Raw genomic sequence first — 19,156 nt, 5'->3', positions numbered from 1 at the left:
AACTATCTATGTTAGTGAAGGGAAGTCCAGAGTCAAGGACCTAAAATGTAAATAAACATAAAGTTGTCTATTTCCTGTTGGAATGTGTTGTCCCCTTTGGAATACAGATCTGTTTCCTCCCACAAACATCTAGCACTGATCACTAAAGTAGCCCAAAGGACTAATATATTAGGAGGCTATCCTATTTCCTCCATGTGCCTCTTAGGATGCCTTTGGCTGCTGGAAACAAGGGCTCCACTGAAGTTGATTTAAACAATGAGCCAATTTACCATCCCACAAAGCAGAGGCCCCAGGTCAGGATCTTAGGGCTCAGTGTTGATCAGCAAAGCCACCGTGGTACCCAGTCTTTCTATCATTTACTCTGCTGTTGACAGGGTGGGCCTCGGGCTTGGACTCTTGGGAATATCACAGGTGGATGCTAAGCTTCACCGCCAGGTAGGATGGGGCGGGGTGGGGGGCGCAGGGGGAAGCAAACATTTTTCATAGAACAAGAAAAACCTCTCTGAGAATTCTCACTCTGGTGAAATCATAGCAGGCCTACCTCCCTTCATCCTATGCATTCCAGAAAGAGCCACTAGCTCACAGAGGAGGGGACTTAGAGTCATTAAAGGGAGGAGCAGATGTAGCCCAATCAAAACTCCCCCTAAATGCCCCCCTCTCCCCAACACACACACACACTCACCTGTGGCAGAGTAGACTGCAATTACTTATTGGCACTGAGAATCAATTTACATGGAGATGGCTCCTTCCCAGTCCTTCCCCCTGGGTTTACTTCCGCTTCAGAAGGGCAAGACGGGAGCTATGTGTTTTAGCTTCCAGTTCTTGCTACCTGAGTGCTTCCCGTGATTAAAACTAAGTTTAAACAAAGATAACGCTCGCATCACTAAGTCAACTCTCAGTGCAAGAGGAGTTCAGCAAGCCACTGAGAGCAAATTTGTCATGAGAGAACACAGCAAGAAGTCAGACCCGGGTAGGAGGTGGCTGCATCTATTAGGACGGGTATCGTGGGCACCACTGCCATTTTCAGAACTCTGCCCTCCTCAAAGCCATTTTCAAACGCTAATGGTCGCATGCCATGTATGTTGTATGGTGTCATTGATTCTAAGAGGCTTTGTGTGGTGTGAGACAAGTGACTGACCTCTGACCACTGTGCCTGCCACGGGAGCTCAGAAGCAGACACCGAGGGAGTGGTCTCATTAAAGGCATACAGTCCCACAAGACAAGGAATGGATTGATGTCACTGACTTGCTGAGCTATAATAACTGCCTCTGCCGCACAAAGGCCCAGCTGGAGGTTAAGAAGGGAACAGCCTACAAGCAATTCACACAGAGCAGCTGAGTACTAAAACCAAGTGTTAGATAGGCCACTAAAAGCAAATTGGAAATCTGTGCCCATCCCCCGACACACACACACACACACACACACACACACACCTTCTGGAAAGAACGGAAAGGTGCAGCTACTGGCTACGTTTATGTCTGAAGCAGGGAAAGGAGGAGAAATAGAAAAATGTGTAGACATGTATTGATCTGACTAAATCCTAGTGAAAAGCACTCCATCTCAGGGCCAAGAAGGGCCAGACTTTCATGGCCTGCGCCATCAGAAATGCAGTTTGGTCTCAAGATTTAATAGACGAAATGGCAGGAATCTGGATCGTCCTACAACCAAAAAAAAAAAAAAAAAAACATTCTGATTTTGATAGAGCCACACTGCCCCTGAGCAGTTGAGTGTCTTCAGCTTCCTCGTCACAAGAATCACCTGGGGACTTGAGCAGACGCAGGCTCTGAGGCAAGGAAGGCCCAAGAGCTTGCGGTTCTAACAAGCTCCCAGGTGATACCGATATTGCCAGTCAGAGAGTCAGCTTCTCCCTTCCCTGTGATAGAGAACAAAGTTTACTTAGTAAGAAGTTCATGTGGGTAAGACATTTGGAGACATTAAGATAGAAATCATTAAAAGCCAGCTGGGGGCCTGGAGGTGGGGGTGGATATGATCAAAGTTAAGAGATATTTGCCGGTGGTGGCACAGGCACTCAAGAGACAGAGGCAGGCAGATCCCTATGAATTTGGGGCAAGCCTAGTCTATAAAGTGAGTTACAGGAAAGCTAGAACTCCGAAGTGTAACCCTGTCTCGAAAACACACACACACACACACACACACACACACACACACACACACACACACACACACATTGATCAGCCTCTTCCAGTTGAATTACCACTTTGCTTTTCTGCCTTGACTCTACTCACCCTCTCTGCATTTCTGATCCTAGCCACAAGATAACATGCCATACACTATCGTTGTGATGTGCTACCTTGTGGCAGGGCCGACAGCAATAGCCCCAGACAATCACACACTGGAAACCCTGAAAACAGAGCCAGAAAGAAAGATTTAAGGAAAAAAAAAAAGCTAAAATCCTAAACCCACTTTTCTTTTTGTAAGCTGGTTGGTTCAAGTATTTGTTATAGTAGTAGAAAGTTGACCAGTTCAATCGGTGAACGCAAAATATGATCTAGTCACAGAGATAGGATTCTGACACACCTTATAGCATGTATAAACTTGGAAGCCATCATGAGAACTGAAATAAGTCAGACACAAAGGGGCAGTGTGAGTTCATTTAGATGAGGTATGGATAGTGGCCAAATTCATAGAGCTGGAAAGAATTCCAGTAGAGAGGAGGAGAGGGAAGGAGGAAGTCTTAATTAATGAGTGTGAAGTTTGAATTAGGAAAAATGATCAAGATAGGGACAAATCATGATATGAAAACAAAAATATGGATTGCTTAATGCTATTGAAGGACGCAACTATAAAAGGTTAATCAACTTTATCCCCCACCCCCCAACACACACACAAACCCACTGATCAAGGCTCTTGCAGTTGAATTACCACTCTGCTTCTCAGCCTTGACCCTGCTCACCGTGTGTTAAGTAAGACCGGCCTCCTGCCAGGGTTGGCTCAGACACAGACTGTCCCGGCACTGGTTTGCCCTGTCCCTCTGCTGCCTCTGATCCATGCATCTGTGACACAGCTTCCCCCAAGGTGACCTCATCATCCATGAGCAGCGAGCAGTCTCTTCTTTAACCACACGTGCTCACAGGAAAGGTCTTTCCCTGGTTTCCAAGTCTGCTTATTTGATTTTGTTTTTCCATAGCTAACTGAACCCCTGAAGTGTTTTGTTTGGTTGGTTTGTTTTGATTCTTTTATGTTTACAACAGCCCACCTGTGCCTGGGGAAGATTTGGGGCTGGAGAATAGTCACTTAAATCTACTATCTCACTTGTTTGTAGTGAAGAAAAGAAAGCAGGACAAAACCTTAACCAAGAAACACAAGCAATCTTCCAGACAAATGAGCTATCTTTAAAGATGTCACAGGCTGACAAACAGTTAGCCTGGTCCACCGGCAATCATCCCCTCTCACATCCAGGCAGCTTGGAGGCTTTTTCTCTGGATGGAAAAAAATTACACCGGCCTTGACTCAGGCATCCTCACTCTCTTCAGCTGACAAGACTTAAAAAGAAGTCAGGAACCAGAAAGAATTAAAGGTTTGCCTATTTTCCCTCTGTCAGAAGCCTTACAGCTTCTAGAATTTATCCTGAGGTCCCATTTTCAATCTCTTTCTTCCTGCACAAACATATCAATAATTGTCCCATTACACACACACCTGAACTATATTTACAAAACGTGAGTATAAATTATCCTGCAAATCGTATTAACACTGTGAATAAATTTAAAGATGTTCCAGTGAGACCACAAATCAGCCTGTTTCTAACCACCTAAGGTCAGTGTGAAATCAATTGAAGCCAAAAAGCCAAGAGCCTGGCACCACGTGGGCACTGAGGAGCAGGGGGCTGGCTTCTGTCCACGCTGCCTTTGTAAGGAGAGAAGGGTCAAGTGCTGGCATCTCAGTACGGCTCATCTCACAAGAAAATGAATTGTACGCACCCTAGGTTCAAGGGAACGCTATTATGTGAGACAACCAAGGTTGAAGCAAGAGCTTCACAAGGCACAAGCATGAGCTAAGCATGGCAGGCAGTCAGGTCAAATGCCGCATGGACGTGAAATCTGTAGTTGTTATATTCTGTTTAAGAACATAGCTTATATAAATATGATATGTACATACGTACACACACACATACACAAAATCACCTGGACATAGTTATGCATACCTATGATCTTAGCCCTTGGGAGACAAAGAGAGAAGGATTGTCAAAAGTTCAAGGCCAGTTAAGGCTGCATGGTGAGATCCAAGCAAGTCAAGGCTATATAAGGCCTTGGGGACAAAAACAAAACAAAAAACAAACAAAAAAAAAAAAAAACCCTAAGATTGTGCAAGTTTTTTTTTAATTCCCCTACTGGGGCTTCCTCTCTAAACATAATGTATGCTTATAGTTTAGTGTGTTCCCGACTTTTCCCAAACCTCCACTTTTCTTTCTTTGCTTGCTTGCTTGAAGTACTGGAGAGTGAGCCCTGTGTCAGGTAAGCATTCCACCCCTGAGCTACAACCCCAGCCCTTACATACATACATACATACATTCTTCTTAAAAGAAAACTGAATAATCTAGTCAATATTGTTTCACAACGTATTTTGTTTTGTTTAAAAAGTACAGGTCCCTAACAGTAGGCATATATTCTCAGGAATGTGTTGATAACGATGTGTCATTCTTAATACATCATACATAGAATAGAGTTGACCTAAGATGGCCATATCACTAGGTGACATCATCTTATGGGACCATGGCAGTGTATGTAGTACCTTATTGACCTGAATGTATTCATTTGTTGTATGACTCCATCTTGATACAACATTCTCTGTGTTGTATCAATCTCATTTTTCCAGACTTCCTCACGCTTCTGTAACAGGAAGCTCTCAAAATTTATTCCACCCTCCCTGCTCAGAGGGCATTTAGTTTGTTTCCACTTCTCATGTTTCGAACAAAGTTACAATGGATATCCTCAAAGCCGAATCATTCCCATTCCTACTTCTTTTTCTAGTTTAGAATTGTTCAATCAAAAGACATAAACATTGGACATCTAATAAACACTCTAAAGATCTTACTCCATGCCTTGAAGATTAGGAGAGAGCAGCCGGGAACAGATCTGTAAGAGTAACCAGGAAACATATGCTCCACTATGTTCATAGTAGCCTTATTTATAATAGCCAGAAGCTGGAAAGAACCCAGATGTCCCTCAGAAAATGTGGTACATTTATACAATGGTATACTACTCAGCTATTAAAAACAATGAAATTCTTAGGCAAATGGATGGATCTGGAGGCTATCATCCTGAGTGAGGTAACCCAATCACAAAAGAACACAGTTGATATGCACTCACTGATAAGCAGATATTAGCCCAGAAGCTCGGAATACCCAAGATACAATTTGCAAAACACATGAAACTCAAGAAGAAGGAAGACCAAAGTGTGGATACTTCGTTCTTCCTTAGAATGGGGAACAAAATACCCATGGAGGGAGTTACAAAGACAAAATTTGGAGCTGAGATGGAAGGAAGGACCATCCAGAAACTGCCCCACCTGAGGATCCATCCTATAAACAGCCACCAAACCCAGACACTATTTCATATGCCAGCAAGATTTTGCTGACAGGACCCTGATATATCTGTCTCTTGTGAGACTATGCCGAGGCCTGGCAAATACAGAAGTGGATGCTCACAGTCATTCTATTGAATGGAAAACAGGGCCCCCAATGGAGAAGCTAGAGAAAGTACCTAAGGAGCTAAGGGGGTCTGTAACCCTATAGGAGGAGGAACAACGATATGAACTAACCAGTACCTGCCCCCCCCCCTCCCCAGAGCTCGTGTCTCTAGCTGCATATGTAGCAGAGGATGGCCTAGTCAGACATCATTGGGAGGAGAGGCCCTTGGTCTTGCGAAGATTATATGCCCCAATAGTGGGGAATGCCAGGGCCAGGAAGTGGGAGTGGGTAGGTTGGGGAGTGGGGCAGGGGGAGGGGATAGGGGACTTTCGGGATAGCATTTGAAATGTAAATGAAGAAAATATCTAATAATAAAAAAGAACATCTAAAAAATATATTTAAAAAAATTTTTGGGGCCTAGCAAACACAGAAGTGGATGCTCACAGTCAGCTAATGGATGGATCACAGGGCTCCCAATGGAAGAGCTAGAGAAAGTACCCAAGGAGCTAAAGGGATCTGCAACCCTATAGGTGGAACAACATTATGAACTAACCAGTACCCCGGAGCTCTTGACTCTAGCTGCATATGTATCAAAAGATGGCCTAGTCGGCCATCACTGGAAAGAGAGTCCCATTGGACACGCAAACTTTATATGCCCCAGTACAGGGGAACGCCAGGGCCAAAAAGGGGAAGTGGGTGGGTAGGGGAGTGGGGGTGGGTGGGTATGGGGGACTTTTGGTATAGCATTGGAAATGTAAATGAGCTAAATACCTAATAAAAATGGAAAAAAAAGAATGTAAAATAAAAAAAATAAAAATAAAAAAATAAATAAAATAATAAATAAAACAGACCCTTAAAAAAAATTTTTTTTTTTTTTTAAAAAGAGTAAGCAGGAAGCCGCTTCCGGGGAGCCTGTTGTTTAAATGGTAGCAGAGGAGGGCAAAATTGTAGTTTAGGGGCAGGCAGTGTTTGGAAGGAACAGACTACCATAATGTTCCACTGCACCCCAGTTCTAAGTCCTGTGCTCCCTCCTCAAACACACTTGTCACTTTCTGCACAGCTGAGCTACAATCATGCCATGGACAGTGCCTGTAGCCCAGACATCGTGTCTCTATATTGGGGCAGCTTCTGAGGAGAAGGGACATTTCCACTTCTCTATCTACTTTGAGGTCTTTTGGGTTGGGTTGGGTTGGGTTGGGTTGGCTTGGTTCGGTTTGGTTCGGTTAGGTTGCTTTTGGTTTGGGAAGGTCTGGTAACTGAACTGGGGGTTTCACATGTGCTAGATGGATGTTCTACTCCTGAACTGAAACCCCAACCTCTCCATCCTCTCTGTCTAATCCAGAATCACCACCTGGAGGACTGGCTCATGGCCACCCACCTGGAACAGCCAACCAGAACTTGACTCCAGCTCCAAACTCACCACCAGCAAGACCCCAAGACAAGTGACCTCTGGGCCTCTACCCATAAACAGACACAAGGACAAGAACATACTATGTGGGAGTGCCGTGGGATGAGGCCTTACAAAGAGCCCCAGACTTGTCCTGTGGGACAAGTCCTGTGGGGCTTACTATTCTGTTGCAGGTTGTCTGTAGCCCTTTGCCTTGCAATGACAGTGGCTCAATACTAGAGCCGTGCCATCCCCACCTCCCCAAGTGCCTAACCCATGATTGTTAGCTATCATGTTCTCATTGCTGTTGATGAAGAGACAAACAAGGACCTCAGCACCTTGGCTCAGGAATAAACAGAGGTGACTCTGTCTACCTTACAACACAGTTGTCAGGATTCACGAGGTATATGTGGCAGACCTGGCACCCAGCTAGACTCAACAACTATATTCTGCAATATGAATAGTGTTGTTATCGTGTTTCTTACTGATACCTACTGATGCATTTGCACACAGGTCTCTTCTACATCTCTGAAGGGCACGGATTTCCTGGACCTGTCCAATGACTTGGACAGAACCTGAGTTTATATCAGACAAGAACATAAGGTCTGCTGTGATGGAAATATTCAAGATGCAGGCAATGGTGGCAGAGTTAATGGGGCCGGATGGAAGCTCCTTTTTCCTTGGGGGCCATGTCAAAGGTCTTCCCCTACATATGAAAGACAAAATATTTTTAGAAAGAAAGGAACACCCCCCCCCAGAGGCAGAGGAGTATCCGAGAAAAGAGCGTGTGGGTAGACTTGGGATCTCAAGCCCTGTGGGTAAACACGCACCTCCCAAGGGCATGGGGGAATATGGTTTTGGAGGGAACTGAAATCCATGGCCTTCCTTTTCATATCATTCCTGCCCAAGGACAACTCGTGACCAAACATCCTAGAGCTATGTGGTCCCCACCTGCCCTTCCCAAGTGCCTCACCCATCGTTAGCTATCGCGTCCTCATTGTGGCCGGTCATTTGCTCAGAGCATGCATCTTCGGGATAGGGACACAGCTTTGCCCGGTGGGGAGACTTGCAAGCCTCCTATAGGGAACACAAGGAAAGGGTGTGATCTGTAAATGTCAAGAAGCCAGGAGAGGCTTTGTAACATCCTGCGGCGCGATGAGAGATAGCCAGATCGGGATTTTTATTACACTCTATCTAATCAGTGTATCAGAAGGAATTCTACCACTCACTGAGCTGTATTCTGTAATCAATGATAAGTTGTCAAAAAGGATTTTTTTTTAAAAAAAAATGAATTGCTTAGACTAGATTGTGACCTAAGAAAAATGGCCCTGTGTTCAGAAAAATCTCTCTCTTTTTTTTTTTTGACAGAGAAACAGAAAGAGAGAGAGAGAGACAGAGAGGCAATTTTAGTAACTAAATATTTGAATGTATTTAAATATTTATAGATTCACAATGTTAAATATTCAGGTTACCTCTGTAGGCAGATGTTTCTTATCATCAGCCATAGACTCACAGATCCGAATATCTCATTACCTGCTTCTTCGGTTATTCTTACAAGTCCTTTCAAGTGATTTAATTGCTCCAGGAACCAGGACATTTTTATCAGTTGCTGGTAGCTAAATCACTCAACCTCCCTGCACTGTACCCAAAGCTAAACTAAGTCTGGAACCATGACTTCTCCTTGCCCTTATTCCCCAGCCTCTCCATGTTCCTCGGTCATGGCTAGCCCTCTCCAGCTACAATGTGGGCTTCTCCTTTCTGACCTTCTTTGTCTCCGCCCCTTCAGGACCCTACAATAAACTGTCCCAAACTGTGTATTCTATAAAGAACAGACACATAATCGTCACCCTCCTCAGGGCTAAGAATCTCAAGGCCAAAGTACAAAGTAGACAGGGATAGGCAACACTTGCAGGTCTCTTTTTAAAATATTTTTTAGATTTTATTCATTTATTTATTTATATGTGTATGAGTGTTTGCTTAATGTATGTCTGCGCACCACATGCATGCAGTGCTTACAGAGGCCAGAAGAGGGTGTCAGATCTCCTGAAAATGGAGTTAAAGATGTTTGTGAGCTGTGATGTAGATGCTGGGGATCAAACCTGGGTCCTGTAGAAGAGCAGCCCATGCTCTTAACCAAGGAGCCATCTCTCCAGCTGCCCAGACCTTTTACTTACAGGACCACCATTCTTTTTTTTTTAATTTATATTAGGTATTTTCTTCATTTACATTTCCAATGCTATCCCAAAAGTCTCCCCATACCCTCCCCCCAACTCCCCTACCCACCCACTCCCACTTCTTGGCCCTGGCATTCCCCTGTACTGAGGCATATAAAGTTTGCAAGACCAATGGGGCCTCTCTTTCCACTGATGGCTGACTAGGCCATCTTCTGATACATATGCATAGAGACACGAGCTCCAGGACCACCATTCTTGAGAACTATAATTTCATTACTTTCTGACCTCCAAAAGTTTCTACCTCTTAATATCATCACTTTGGGATAAAGATTTCAACATACGGATTTGGAGAGACATTCTATGACACTTCTACTCTCACATCCATCTGGCAAAAGAAGAGACAACCTGCCCCAACCCACCCCACACACACATACATCCCCACCCCTGTGAGTCTGCTTTCTCTGCAAGAGCCAGCGGAGACAGTTAGGGACTCTGGAGGTTGTCCTCACATAGATCTTGCAGTTTAGTTCCAAAGCAATAAAACTGAGCTTGGTTGTTTCGTTGGTCATCTTATTTGGTCATAAGCAACCCAAATGAGTCTTCTCCTCCTACACCCTCATCAGGGCTCAGCCCTCCGCCTTTACTCTAAAGTTAAGCTCCAGGAAGAAATCACAGCAAAAACATAAGAGTCTATCCAACCCACAGAGCTGTTGTATTTGACCCTCCATGTCCCTGAAAGTGCCCCAGTTGCTTCACCTTTTGGGTCAGTTCTGCAAAATTAGGTCCTTCTATCTAGTCCCTTTGTAAATAGCTTGAATTGGGTTTCTGTCCACACACTACACACCATGATAGTCGGTGAACATGCAAGATGTAAACTTCATTTTATCATCACGCTGGGACAAGATTTGAAGGATTTCAGTCTATTTTCTTCAAAATTACGGAGCCCCACTGATGAGTGTTGCATGCCAGCCATGGACAGATCTGTGAGCTACTGTCACCAGAATCAATGGAAGGCTTTTGCATCTGATATAAATCACTGCCCTCGTGAGCTTGCTATCCCAAGAGGGTACTCGTCATTAATTAAGATGACATGATGGCTGTCATAAGAAAGGAACAAAATGCTTTCCAGAGCAGTGATATTCTGTTGTAGGAGCAGAGAAGGCGTTATGACAGAGAAGTTGCATGTATATGCTTAAGTGCATACACCAGTGTGTTTGTGGATGTGTGCATATGGGCGCCAGAGGCTGCTGTCAAGAGTCATCCTTAATCGCTTTCCACCTCATATTTTGAAAAGGAGGTCTCTCACTGAACCTGGAACTCACTGGTTCTGCTAAACTGATTGACCAGCAAGCCCCTAGTGCCCCTATCTCCACTCCCAAAGGCTGGGATTACAGGTGAGCCCTGTTGCACCCAGCTTTTTGGTTTTGTTATTATTTCCTTTCCCTATGCGAATGCTTCACACTCAGGGCTTCCTGCCTCCTGGCAAACCATCTCCCCAGGCCCCAAGGGGGCATTTTGTGAGGAACCTAGAGGGTAAGGAGACAAAGATCAGGAGGAACATTCCAGCCAGAGAGCTGGGAAAAGCAAATCCAAGAACAGGGACATGCAGTCCTGCTGAGCTGTCGTGGGCATGATTGTAAACTGTGGGAAGATACAGTTGGGGGCTGCTTTGTGCTTGGCTGAATTGGTTCTCTTAATTTAATAGGCCATGGGAAGAAGTCATAAAAATCTATCTGAGGCAAAGAATAGCTCGATCTGAGCTACACTTTAAAGAGATTGATCCGGCAGCATTATATGGGATGGGTTCAGAGGCAGAGAGAATGGGGGCAAGAAGAATAAGCAACAGACAGGATGATCCTGGGCAGAAGATAATGAGAGATTGAACTGGGCCAGCCGAGATGGGAAGGAGGAAACTGATGGATGGGAGAGAAACTGACATGATTTGACAGCCCCAAGTAAGAAATCCTTCACAAACATGTGTATCATTCCTACTCAGTGTTTCTAAGGGCCGTCGAGATCAGCAGACCATCTGTCACTAACGCTAATGAATAAGTCAGGTTTTATTCCACATTTAAAGCCGACTGCCAGGAACCCAGAGACCCCCACACTCAGAGAAGTAAGGGAATATCTTGTTAAGATTTATTTTTATCATTCTTTTGATAGTGGTGTTTTGCTTTGTTCTGTTCTGTTTGTCTTGTATTAGTTTGTTTTGGTTTGTTTTTTGAGACAGAGTTTCTCTGTACAGCCCTGGATGTCCTGGAACTCACTCTATAGATCAGGCTGGCCTCAAACTCAAAGATCTGCCCGTCTCTGCCTCCCCAGTGCTGAGATTAAAGGCATGCACCACCACTGCCCAGCTATTTTTATAATTCGTTAGATAAAAGCATGTGGTCCTGTAGGGAGGTGGGGATGCTTGAGAAACACAGATACCCTTGAGGAACTAGAGTTACAGGTGGTTGTAAGCTACCTGACATGGGTGCTGTGAACTGAACTCATGCCATCTGGAAAATCAGCAAATGTGTAACTGCTGAGCCACCTCTTAACCCCCCAAATAAGGTAATATCGAATGGCCAGGACCATCCTCTACTTACACCTGTACACCCTGAACAGGGTCAGACTCCCACACCTCTAATCCCAAGAGGCGCACCTGAGCAGGTGTCGTTGTGTTCTTGAGTTTCCTCAGGGTCTGCCATGCTTGTACTGCACCTTGAGGCAAACCTGATTCAGAGCTTCCTAAGGGAGTAGCCCCAAGGCTCAGCGGAGAGACACAAAATCATCTTCAGAAGACAGAAAATAGAAATGTCCCTTTCCCATATTCATACTTGCAACTCAGAACAAGGTCTAGCATGTAGTAGACACACAGAAGGAAATTATTTAGCCATTGAATGAGTTCCAAGCATCCCAGAATGGCCAAGAACTCTCTGGAGACCTAGCAGCTGCTGTCCTATGACGAACATCATTGCCGTGGTTTTTTTTTTTTTTTTTTTTTAGAGTATTCTAGAGATAAGTGAGCTCTCTCTAGCTTCTGCTACACCCTCAGAAAGAGCAGAGTGTGACCCTATTTGCACAGACCAGGGAAGTGGGAAGGAGGAGGGGCATGTAGCTGAGAGGTAACTCCTATGCCGCCCCCACCCTACTTCCACCACCATGGAAATTGACAGCAGTGTTCTCTCAAGGGCAGACAGAAGAGCCAAATGCACTAAACAATATTTTATGAAATTTAAGTCAATAAAGCATTTGAGAATATTTGCAACATGAACAACTCGCACAACCAAATAACATTCCCAGGTCCTCCCCAAAGCAGTAGCTCCTATTTCGACACTGGGCCCCTCCTTACCATGCCGCAATTGCTTCAAGCCATGATTTGATGAATCTTGGTGCCAGAAATAAAACTAAACTTATTAAAATGATGCTGTCAAAGTGTTGTAATCTCACTCCATGGCACTTTCAGTTGTTTAAAAACAGGGTTCGTTCCCCAACCTTTTGACTCAAGCTTGGAGGCAGAACTTGCCTTGGGTCTTCCTCTTTCTCTCTTGCGTACACAGAGGGTCTTCCTCAAATATTGAGGTCTACAAGGGTCCCCCAGGAGAACGTTCAGGCTCCCCCTCCTCTGACTGTTTGTGGGCTGTCATTATGTATGTGTAAAACTTGGAGATTGAAAAATGACAGCCATCAGAATTCTGCTACACTACACTCCAGTAGGAGTCCTTGAAGCCCTTGGGAAAGGTGAGGGTGGAAGAAGGGCAAGGAGAGTACATTTATGGTGTGCTATGGATACACTCGTGTGTCCATCTCTCTTCATCCCTCTCCAGTTATGGCCATGGCAATGATCTTGGACTTGCAGATGAGGAGCTTGCATGGAAGGAACTCAGGAACTTTCAAGGTGATCTTAACACCCCCTGTGGTGAAATGAATGCACCTCCCAGTCCTCCTCAAAGGAGAATGTGACATTATCAAAGAACGACAGTGCCCGCCATGGAAACCATGCGCAGGCTATGATGGTAAGGTTCGGTTGTTGGTTCAACTGGACTGAGAACCACCTAGGAGACTGATAAGATATCTTGCCTGTCTGTGCCTGGGGTAGAGAGATACCAGAGACAGTTGTTGTAGGGGGACAGCAACTGTGATAGAAAGACCACCTAGAATATCAACTGTAGCTGGAGGGCCACAATGGAGCAAAAAGTGAAAAACAAGAAGAAACAAGACAGTGTGTGCAAGCCTCACTCTCATGTTGTCTTCTGCCACCACTGCTCCCTATGGGCACCCAACCCTAGTGTCTTCCAGAGAGCTCCCAAGCTGAGCTGAGTGAGCTGAAGCTGGTTTCAGATTCCACCTGATGGCTATTAAGCACAGTCTAACCTCCAGTTCACACAGAGAGACAGAAACACACACACACACACACACACACACACACCCCTGGTGTACTCAGTTTTCTCATTGCTAGGACAAAATACTAGACAATGGCAATATAAAGAAGAGGGGATTGTTTGGGCTCTCGGTTTAAAGGTCCAGTCCATCATTGCAAGGACACCGTGACAGTGGGAACATGAAGCAGCTAGCCATGCTGCACCCACAGTCACGTAGCAGAGAGAGATGAGTGTCGGTGCTCAGCTCACTTTCCCAGGGTCCCAGTCCATGGACTAGAGTTGCCCAACTTCAAGTAGGTCTCCCCTTCTCAATTAATATATCTCTAAAAATATCACAGACAAAACCAGAGATGTGGTTCCATAGCGCTTTTAAATCTAGTCAAGTTGTCAACAAAGATTCCATCACACATGACCCAAAGGTGGGACCACCATGTAGAGAGATCAGGTGAGCATGCTTGGGAGAAGCCATGCCAGGAAATGCCAATGAAGGAAACAAAAAGTTCAGGAGCCAGGGAGCATCGGAGTAACACCAAAGGTGAGTCAGGGCAGAAGAGATGGATGCAGGATGGAGGAGGCAGGGAAGAGAATAAACTGAGAATCAGGGGTTAGAGATGGTCCTGGCTCCCCCTCATCCTTTGGTACTCCCTCTCAGCATCTGCAGCTCCTGGAGTCTATAATGACTGAAGAGTGTGGGCTACAGACTGAGGAGAAAAGCTTTGCACCCAGACTGACTCAATGACCTTACACACAACATTGAGCATCTCTAAACTTCTATTGTTTTCATTTGTTTATAGTATCACCTACATCAGACCTATAGGTCTATAGCAACAGCCCTAGCCTGTTGCTAAGGTAACATGAGATGATATGTGTAGATATTCTATGGGATTTCAGAGTTCAATCAATCTGTTACCCTTCTAATTCTAAAAAAACAAACAAACAAAAAAACTTGCTTCTTTCAGGTAACTGCATTTCCACTTAAACTTCAGTCATGTTGTCTGGTAAGACTTGCTACTTTTTCATATGACTTTGATGGTGGTGGCTGACCATGTGGTACTCACCCACCCCGAGTTTCTCTAAGCATGACATGTTTCTCCTAGGAACCATCCTTGATTCTAGGATGGGTATATAGCCTAAGTACCTGGACTCTTTAAAAGGAACAGGCGTACAGGTGTTTAAATCCCTGGCTTTGGCTATCCTGCTTTTCTCTGACTCGATTACCTACTAATTTGAACTGTGGTATTGTAACATGAGGAAAATCATTCTGTACAAGCCAGAAGTAGGGTACTTTGCTCGACAGAGCCTAAAATATGGAACTGATTGTAATAAGGCAGTTGTTGTCTTTCAGAGCCCAAAAAACAACATCGCAAGCCCTTCTGGCCTTTCAAGTTCCTGCTGAGAAATCTCATGTTATTCAGACAGGCCCGTGGCTGATGGAGCAGTGTTAACATGTCTGCAATCTTTTGACACTCCTGCCTTTAAGAGGTAGGTCCTCTGTTCTTGGCACCTGCCTGGATAAAGGAATCTGGTAGAAATGACACTGCATGGTTCCCGAAGTCAGGAAAGAAGACACCGTAGGGCTTCTACAGTTTCTATAGGACACTCAGTCTGAAGTCTTTAGTCCTAAAGAAAGACAGTCACATTTGTGTCTACCTGAGGGAGAGAACCATGTGGAGAAAGTTGCCCAAAGAGTCTGGCCTGGTGTGATCTTTTCAACCTAGGCACTCTTTGTGAGATGAAGAGACCTTCCAAAGGACCCCAACCAACCCTAGCTTTCATCTGCCACCTTGACTGAGAAGGGCCTCTTGGGCCCAATAAATGTCCCCAGAATCCTGGTCAAATAATTGATTGTATTTTTTTAGCCACTGTGTGGAAGCAGATGAGTAGGAAGGAGAAGTCAGGAGCCCTCCTTTTGACAGCAGTCTTTGCTAAGAGCCAGTAGTTAGCTGTTTGCTAAATTATCACTACTGGAGGAGCTAGAGAAAGTACCCAAGGAGCTAAAGGGGTCTGCAACCCTATAGGTGGAACAACAATATGAACTACCCAGTTCTCCAAGAGCTCATGTCTCTAGCTGCATATGTATCAGAAGATGGCCTAGTCGGCCATCATTGGGAAGAGAGTCCCCTTGGTTTTGCAAACTTTATATGCCTCAGTACAGGGGAATGCCAGAGCCAAGAATTGGGAGCGGGTGGGTAGGGGGGTGGGAGTTGAAGGGTATGGGGGACTTTTGGGATAGCATTTGAAATGTAAATGAAGAAAATACCTAATAAAAAGATTAAAAAAAAGAAAAAGCGTCATACACTTGGCCGAGTGCTTTGACATCATCTGTGGCTGGCAGATCTATAGGGTGGCAGCTTGATCTACCCTTTCCTTCTAAGTCATCTTCAGGACTCACCTACGATGTCTTCACTAACATATACATTTGCAAGCAAAGAAACCACAGAGATAGGTGAACGAAGAGAAGGTTGGGATGGCCTCTCCTTACCACGTTAAGGGCCATGTGCACGGAGAGTTACAGATAGGACAAAGGGGATGAAAGTAGAAGTAGCAAAGCTTTGCTGTGCCTTGTCAAGGAAAGGCCATTGCTTTTCCTACTGACACATTGCTATCATCATAAATTCATTTTCATTCTCTCTTTCTTTCATTCTCTTAATCTGCTCTGCTTCATGTTACAAGAATAGGATCCAAGTCCTGGCTCAGGACTTGATAGCAACAAGACATTCTGTGTGGCCTGGCAGGTCACAAGGTTACCGTCAAGCTGAGGCTTTCCGGTGAAGAACAAAGATGGACCACTGCCCTCTCATGCACAAGTCAATCACCATGTGCCTGTCAATTACTTGGACAGACCCTGGTTGGATGGTTGGTTGGTTGGATGGTTGGTTGGTTGGGTGGTTGGTTGGTTGGTTGGTTAAACCGTCTGTCTGTTCTAAAGAATTTAAGAGATGGAATAAAGCCTACATAAAAATGGGGGTTACACAACAGTCCCTTGGGCCTTCAGTCATTCTCACTCCTGAGAATGTCATGCTTGACCGGGTAATAAACTCCTCCTGTATTCTACATTGCCCTTTGTGTCTCACCTGAATTCTTCCCACAGAGATCAAAAGGACCAAAGAGCCTAAGGGAAACCAGAGTGAGACATGATTTCAGAACCTTTCGAAATGCTGAGAGGAAGGCCTGGTGAGGTGGCTTACGGGGTACGAACACTTGCCACCATGTCTGGTTACCCGAGTTCCTTCCCTGTGGTCCACTCAGCAGAGAGAGAACTGACTTTATAAAAGTGTCTCCTGACCTCTGTGCAGCATCAACACACAAATAAATGTAAAACAGAAATAATCATAGTGCTGAGGTAAGTGTGGTTGTAGGTTTTGCATGCTACATTTAAATTCAAGTAAACGGGATTTTTTTGAAATGTCTTGGAAGGACTCTGGTTGTTGCTGTGGGACACTGAACAGATAAGGACACAGGCTGTATTGGTTTCATTTTTTATGGTTACCCAGCACCTCTCCCTTCATTGGAAAACAAGCCTTTCTCTGTCCTCTACTGAGAGCCTCCCTTAAAAGGCCCATCCATGCCCTGTTCTTCTCTCTAAGATGGAAAACTGTCACTGTTCTATAAAATCCCAACTCACCTACCACCAGTGGCCAAGGGATTAAAAACCCGGACAGTGGCAGGAGTTCAGAATCTGCCCGGCACTGCTCATACCTGAGTGGAGACTCAGCAGTGTGGAAGGAAGACCCTTGCCCTCCAGCTGTGAATCTAAGAAGGACAGTTGAATCTATCTGACAGTGGAAATGGCCCCAAGCCCTAATGAAGCCTAACACTCCCAGGAAGAATTGGTGGGCCCCAGGAGGCCCATGTGGTGATGCTCTCTGCTAACTTTACACAGCCAACAACAAGCGGTTTGGTTGTCTGCAGTTGAACACATCCTTTGCTGCAGTACCAGTGACAGGGAGCACACCTAATATAAACGCTTTCGCCTCCTGCTGTTTCCCCTGCTGAGCTCCTGGCAAGCTGGAGAAAAGTTGAGATCATTCAAAGCCACACTCTGCTGGGGTCAGGGGTGTGCTTGCCTGCTAGCTTCCTGAGAAGACTTTAAGATGTAGAAGTGGGGAGATTCTCATCCCAGGCTCCTGAATAAGAGATCCAGATATCTGCATATCTGCATATCCACATTAAGAGTCTGTGGGTGGGTTTCTGATGAAATAAACCACCATTCATCTCTACTTCCTTCTTAAAACCCACCAAAATGACAGCAAAAGAATTAAGTGAGAAATACCCCAAAAGCAAAAAAGAATGGAAAGAGACAACGTATAACACAGAAACTCCATCCACAACGAAGCAAAGAACCGATTCCCAGACAGAAGGTAATGAGAAACTCCATCCAGGAGGAAGCAGGACAGACTCCCACCGGCGACAGGGAAAATATGGTCCCACCCAGGCCCTGAGCAGCCTAGGACCAAGGACATGGGCTGCAATGCATTTCTTCTTGTCTCCCAGCAGTCCTCCTTTCATCCGAAAAATAGAGCTTTGTCTCTTCTCGGATGAGCTTCTCTGTAGGTCGAATTGTACATTCTCCTCTTAAGATTGAAGCTGCCATCTGTCAGCAAAGTCTTCATTTAAAAAAAAATGCACCTGTGCATGTATAGAAGCATGCATATGCCGTGGTGTGGAGTTTCAGGGGACAACTTAGGGAGCCGATTCTCTTCTTCTACCATTTGGCTCTAGGCGATTGAACTTGGGTCTTCAGGCTTGAGATAGAGTGCTTTTATCCAGTGAGTGATGTCAGCGTCCATCTAGCAAGATTTCTGACGTCAGGGAGGTCTGAGGGAGGTTAGTCAAAGCCTTCTTAGGAAGCAGTTGGTGCCAGAATGAAGGGCTTTTCCTGTTCCAGGCAATGACCCATTCCACTAAAAGCAGAATAGAGGTTTACCCTCTACAGGAGTTCAACAGCCAGAAGCGTGAACCTGGGACTTGGGCAAAGGTGAAAGCAGAAGTAGTATCTCTGGAAACAGAAGTGAGGACAATGCTATAGGCTGAGTGTGGATGCAAACTGAAGTCTGTAAGGTAGGGTGGGGTGGGGGGTTCCACACCTGCGTTAAAGATGCTTCATGGCTGATTTGACCAATTAGGACCTCATGATCATGAAGAATCCAAATGTTGAAACTTTGGTGTCCAAACGACCTTGGCATATATTTACTTCTCTTAAAAGCCATTCAGTGGTGCCAGGCAGTGGTGGTGCACGCCTTTAATTCCAGCACTCGGGAGGCAGAGGCAGGCAGATTTCTGAGTTCGAGGCCAGCCTGGTAACAGAGTGAGTTCCAGGACAGACAGGGCTACACAGGGAAACCCTGTCTCGAGAAAAAAGAAAGAGAGAGAGAGAGAGAAAGAGAGAGAGAGAGAGAGAGAGAGAGAGAGAGAGAACCCAACCCATTCACTGGCCACTTCTGTGTCTGACCTAACATCCTTGTGATATACTGGGATGGGAGAATTTTTGGGTCCCACCAACCCCAAAAGCTGAGGGTGTCATCAGATAGACAGCATCTGAGGCTTACCACAGAGATCTCCTGGCCCACCTCTCAGAGGT

The 19,156-nt window shown here is 45.2% G+C and overlaps 1 long non-coding RNA gene across 2 annotated transcripts in view; it reads right to left on the bottom strand.

Annotated features, from left to right (window-relative positions):
• Positions 1-7,549: 7,549 nt before the first annotated feature.
• The window catches only part of Gm41218, a 32,020-nt gene continuing 20,413 nt past the window's right edge, over positions 7,550-19,156 (bottom strand). For both annotated transcript variants that reach the window (XR_874848.1, XR_874847.1), the window contains 2 exons: positions 8,008-8,111; positions 7,550-7,740 (listed from right to left, as the gene is read on the bottom strand). This is a non-coding gene — a long non-coding RNA (predicted gene, 41218). The remainder of the gene's footprint in view (positions 7,741-8,007; positions 8,112-19,156) is intronic.

This window comes from Mus musculus, chromosome 14 (assembly GCF_000001635.26).
Source record: "Mus musculus strain C57BL/6J chromosome 14, GRCm38.p6 C57BL/6J".
Classification (NCBI taxonomy): Eukaryota; Metazoa; Chordata; class Mammalia; order Rodentia; family Muridae; genus Mus; species Mus musculus.
Note: the sequence above shows the minus strand (reverse complement) of the source record. Positions and strands in the feature narration are given on the sequence as shown.